Source organism: Cervus canadensis, chromosome 6 (genome assembly GCF_019320065.1).
Source record: "Cervus canadensis isolate Bull #8, Minnesota chromosome 6, ASM1932006v1, whole genome shotgun sequence".
Lineage (NCBI taxonomy): Eukaryota > Metazoa > Chordata > Mammalia > Artiodactyla > Cervidae > Cervus > Cervus canadensis.
The window spans coordinates 32,508,581-32,514,580 of NC_057391.1; positions in this window are offsets into that span (position 1 = coordinate 32,508,581).

The window sequence follows — 6,000 nt, forward strand, 5'->3', positions numbered from 1 at the left end:
GAGATGGGCCCTAAATGGTTGCAGTCTTGGTGTGCCCCATGTGGCTGCTTGAGAGTCAGGAAGGTTGAAAATCGAATAATTGAATTCCCTAGTGCTAGAAGGGGAAGAAGCTGCAGTTGCTTGTTCTCTTCATTATTTAAATTTCTGCCTTTTTCCATCTTGGAAGCACTCTCCACGGGACTAACAGTTGAACCACCAAGGAGAAGATTTATTTCTCTTCCCAAAGATCAGGTGGTTTACTCAGAAGCAAGTGGCCACTGGAGGTTTGAATGAGTTCAGTAAGAAGCTCCTCTTTGAAATCAGTGCTTCGTTCCTCTTGCTTCCTCGCAAGGTTGCACTGAGGAGATGGGATTTTGCATGGAGAGTTTGATTTGCTTCAGAAATCATGATTTTGCAGCTGTAGATAATCTTGCAAGAGTCCTTTGATTGCCCTTTATTCAGCCCAGCAAATAGTCCTAGAAATGTTACTTGTTTTCTTCCCATAGAGGTCAAAATCTCTGCTAATACACAAGATAACCATTCTTAAAAATTCCCCCAATACAGTTGTTATATCCTTGCTTTAAAATGCATTTTTTAAAAAAAAAAATAGATAAACCAGACAAAAAAGGAAATATATTACTAGCATGCTCGGTTTAAATCACTCTTACTCTGTTTCTTTTAGATTCCATAGGCCAGAGTTTTACAATTACTATTCTGAAAGAGTTTCTTAAGGATATAGGGAGTCTAACAATTATTAATATCCTCTAAAGCAGTCAGAACAATTCTGGGTATAGAGTGGCCCTTGGGGTGTGTTGATTGACTAACTGGATCTGATTCCATTGAGATGATGCAGATTAGTTGGAGTGCTTCCTTCTTGGGGATCAGGATTCTGTTGGTTAGGGTGTTACACTTTGCAGATAAGAAAAGCTCTAAGGTAAGTTAGCTTAAAGAATAATTAAAAAATAACACTGGTGGCTCAGTGGTAAAGAATCTGCCTGCCAAGCAGGAGACCTAGTTTTGATCCTTGGGTTGGGAAGATCCCCTGGAGAAGGAAATGACAACCCACTCCAATATTCTTGCCTGGGAAATCCCACGGACAGAGGAGCAGGCAGGCTACAGTTGGGGGTTGCAGGCTATAGTTCATGGGGTTGCAGAGAGTCAGACACGACTGAGTGACTTAACAACAACAACAAGAAATAATGAGGTTTTTATCAGCTCCTACCCCAGAGTCAGGTTGGGGAGCAGGCCTGGGGAGGCTTGAACTCTGAGATTCTCTCGGCTCTGTTTCCAGCTGGTCTTGTAAGATGATTGCCAGCCTCATAAACACTGAACAGAGTCTTGAGTTCCCCAAGTCTTCACCCCCAAAGAGTCAGTTTCAGTTGATCTTAGGTGATGCTCAGGAATTTGAATGCTCAAAAAGCTCCCCAGGTGATTCTGAAGTTCAACCGGGGATGAGAACCACCCTCTAGTAGAGGTGTATACCTGAGTCAGGGTGACTTAGTAAGGTTTTTGTCTCCTTGGAATTTGAAATCTGGCATGGAAGTACCCAGAAACTTAATGTTTCTTGGGCTGTCATGTGGATGATAATGGTCTGCTGAGAAAATGTCTAAATTCTCCTGTTGAGGTTGGTTTTTGAATTTATTGTGGTACTTTTCTCAGTTCTTAGACATTCAGTTCTCCCTTTGACTCTGTGAGATCAGTTGGTTTTCTTCCATCCATCCATCCATCATCTATCCATCCACCCATCCATTCATCACACATTTATTCAGTGCCTAGCTAGTTGTTCTTTCTTTCCTGGATTTCATGCTGGAAATCTATGAAAGTGGTTTAAAGTTTGAAGTGGGTAAGAGTTTGTAGTTTGCTGTTTCAGCTCTTGTCTTGATGAACACAAATACTTTCTCATTCTTTGGTCCTACTTTCTTCATTAAAACAAACATTCTTTGTTTTGTTTTGCACTCTATCCTCCTGAGGTCCAGCCTCTTGCTTACCAGAGCATTAACATCCTCAAATCTAGAGACAGTTTGGAAAAGTGGTGACTAGTGTGGACTCTCTAGCCAGTCTTTTTAGGTTTGACTCTGGCTCCTCTTATAAAATAGCCAGTTTGTTTACTTCAACTTTATTGAGGTATAATTATATTGACATATAAAATCAAAGGATATTTCAAGTGTATATCATGGTGATTTGATATAGGTATATGATGTATGTGGTTTCTTTCTTAAAACAATGGTAATGAAAGTGCTTATAACTTATAAGGTGGTTGTGACAATTAAATGAGATGATCTGTGTAAATCATTTAGCTTCTTTTCATGGTAAATATTCAGTGAGTGGTACAATTTTTGGTATAATCATCAGATGTTCTGTTGATTAGAGCAGGTATATCTGATTGTTTCAGTGAAGGTTCAAATAGTCTCCAGCAACTACTCAACCCTGCCATTGCACTGCAAAAGCAGCTACAGACAGTACGTGAGCAAATAGGCATGATGGCCACTGAAATTTAAAAAATTATGTGGTAGGGTGGATAGGGCCCTTGAGCCATATTTTGCCAGCCCCTGGTTTGGAGCAATAGGAACTACAGGTGTGAAATAATATAGTTGTAAAGGGAGGCTCTTATTCTGGATAGTGGTGGCTTATTGAAACCTGTAAGAAAACTTGTATTATTTTCAAGAACTAATAAAATTCTGGGAGGATAAAGGATGGATCAGGACTCCAGTCTTGGCAGGACTTGAGGCCATAAAATATAGGCTTCATCATTACTAATACACATTTATTGTTTAAAATGTGCCAGCCAGTGGGGATGGAAAGGAAAGGTCTGGAGGATCCAGAGCTCATTGGGATGGGCTGCTCATCTTTCTCCCTCAAGATACTCCTTATTGCAGGTGTGGGTTCTAATGTCAGTGATGTAACTAGGATTCATGGAACAGGTAGCTGTAGAAACAAAGATGTCTTGTGGGACATCATTTAATAAGAATAAATATTTTTCCTCTGAAGCTCTTGTTTAGCCATGTGGAAGCTACTCTGGGGCTGAACCTAGAAAGGAATTCTTTAAGGACCCTCCTGCATGTAGTTATAGTTTCATTTTTCAGTGAAGCAAGGTTGTGAGAGTTTACTCTGCATTTAGAGTGGAAAAATGTGACACCTCGCTGTCCCATTTATCAGGAGCTTGGCACTTTTGTGGGCAGCAAGGAGACTTGTAAAGAAGAAAGATAAAACCACTGGGAACAATAGTGATTCAGTCCCAGGGAGCTCCTTGCCCAGCTGTATCTTCTCATTTCCTGGAGTGTAAAATCAGTACTACTCCCCGCAAAACAAGAAAACCCAAGTGGAAATACCAAAGTGAGGCAGGGAGAGGAGAGATACTGGAGGAAGAGAAACAGGGGAAAAGAGACCAGGTTAAAGGAGACAGAGGAGAAAGAATTCTTCCCATGTTCCGGCCTTCTTCCTCCACAGACAGAGACACAGAGAAAAGATATTCAGAGAGGAAGGTGAGAGAGAGAGAAAGAGAGACAGAGGATGCTATTGGTCTTCAGGGGTGGGATATAACAGGGCATAGTTCATTGTGACACATGAAACTAATTTTCATCATTTATAGCTTCATCTTACAGGCTGCAGTTTATTTTCCTACTTGTTGTCTCTGAGAAAGATGCACAGACAGTTAACGGCCATAGGATGGCATCTCTGATGTGCTCATGTACTCATCCATCCTGTTTAAAAAGCTAGTTCACTGGTAAAATAAAGTCGCCCTGGGGCCCTAAAGTTCATAAAATAATATTTATTGGCTATTCATAGTTAATTCTTCTCTCTGGCCAGCAGGTATCATATCTTAAGGAAACTTCAAATACCTTTTGCTTCTCTGGCAGTAGATGAGAACCAGGGATATGTGTGTACTGCTTATAAATCATGGACTTTTCACAAAAATCTTGGTTGAGTGGGAGGGTTATATTGTTGGTTTCAAGTTTTCTTTCTTTTCCTATGACTTCATTTATGGAAGAAAATTTTTGTGCTGTTTTGCTTTAAACAATAAAAATGTGTGGTCTCCCTCCCCCCACTTATAGATCTTGGGCAAACTTCAGGAGATGGTGAGGCAGAGAGAGGCCTGGCATGCCGCAGTCCATGAGGTCACAAAGAGTCAGACACGACTGACTGACCGACAACGGCAACATAGACTTGGAATTTAATAGGAGCTAGCCTTTGGGTTTTGCACTTGAAAAGGGTAGTGGTAAGGGTGATGAGAGGGGAGAATTTTCTCCAAGGGAAGTGTCGAGGAATCTGAGATAATAAGCATTGCTTTGCTTTTCAGATATACTTTGGGGGTTTTTAAAAAGCTTTTGATGACAGTTTTTGGATTGACAGTTTTGAAGGTCAGAAAGCTTCATTTACTTATGGAATAGGTCAGCCATAATAGTTGCATAGGGTCATGGGCCGTAGGATTTGAAAGACATTTGTGTAAACCTAAAAGAAAGTAGACCTTAGCTGATAAAGGATTTCAGTAAAAAATGGATGGTGGTATTTCCTTGGGCTACAGACTTTATTTCTGTGAGAGTTGTGTCCCACATTTGATTCTGAAGTGTGGTTGAGGTATGGTTTTCAGACTGGAATGAGTTAAGGAATGAGCTACTTGGGTCTGTGTGCTGCATCTCCTATGGTCTGGGCCTTGGGTTGTGTCAAGGCCATTTCTCTGAGGTGGCAAGAGGATAAAGAGCCTGAATGGAAATATTTTCACTGACACTGTTCCTGGACAGAAGCCAAATTCTGATGCTTGTTTGGAGCTAGAATAACTGCTTGGCTGGAATTGCTACTATGCACTGAGTTATATGCACAATCAGAAAGGAGTGGTAGGGGAGAGCCTTGGAGAAAGGGTATCAAAGCTCTTGGAAGTAAGGAACTAAACAACAGCAGGTTTGAATCGCCTTTTCTCTAGGGACTCAGAATATTTCAAATTTCCGCTGTGAGCTGTGCTCTCATTAGACTGTTATAGAATATCCATTCAGGATATTCACTTCATCAACAGTGAAATGAAGATCAGATCTTTTGTCTGCCTTTCATTATCCCCATGGACTGTTGGGGGGAGATGTTTGTCTTTTCCTGGAAATGAAAGGCACGCTACCTGCCTAATAATTAACCCCTTGAGTGTCATGTGAAACATGCAACTCAGCTCTGGAAATCAGCCTTTATCCACAGGACATCCTGAACTGAGAAATAAACTCGTCATTGACTGTGAGTCAGTAAGAGAGTACAAAGAGGAGCCTGGTTACAAATGGCAGGTTTGTAACCTGCTTTGTTACAAAAGGCCTGGTTTCATTTGGCAAACCAGATGAATTTCTTTTGGGCACTGTAGTGGTCTGTATAGCGTCTCTCCTTGCCCTTCTTCTGAAGGACATTGAGTAGATGTGACATTGAGGACTACTGATGAAGATCCTGGTCATAGAATCAAAGCTTTACTCCTAAGACATTTTTCTTCATTGCTTTACATATTCTAAATACTTAAGAAAATTATTCAAGCGGGAAATATAATTTTATATGTGATTAACAGCTGTTTATTTGTTTATATTTTTAGTTGGAGGATAATTGCTTTACAATATTGTGTTGGCCTCTGCCATGCAACAGTGTGAATCAGCCATAAGTCACATATGTCCCCTCCCTCCTGAACCTCCCCCCACCCCCCACCCCTCACCCCACCCCACTCCTCTAGGTCATCACCGAGCAGGTTGCTCCCCGTGCCCATATAGCAGCTTCCTGCTAGCTGTCTATTTTACACACGGTAGTGTATATATGTGAGTGCTACTCTCTCGATGTGTTCGACCCTCTCCTTCCCCCTTCCTCCACTGTGTCCAAAGTCTGTTCTCTGTCTGTGTCTTTATTCCTGGCCCTGCAAATAGGCTCATCAATACCATTTTTTCTAGATTCCATATATATGCATTAATATATGACATTTTTCTCTTTCTGACTTACTTCACTCTGTATAACAGGCCCTAGGTTCTTCCACCTCACTAGAACTGACTCAAATGTGTTCCTTTCTGTGGC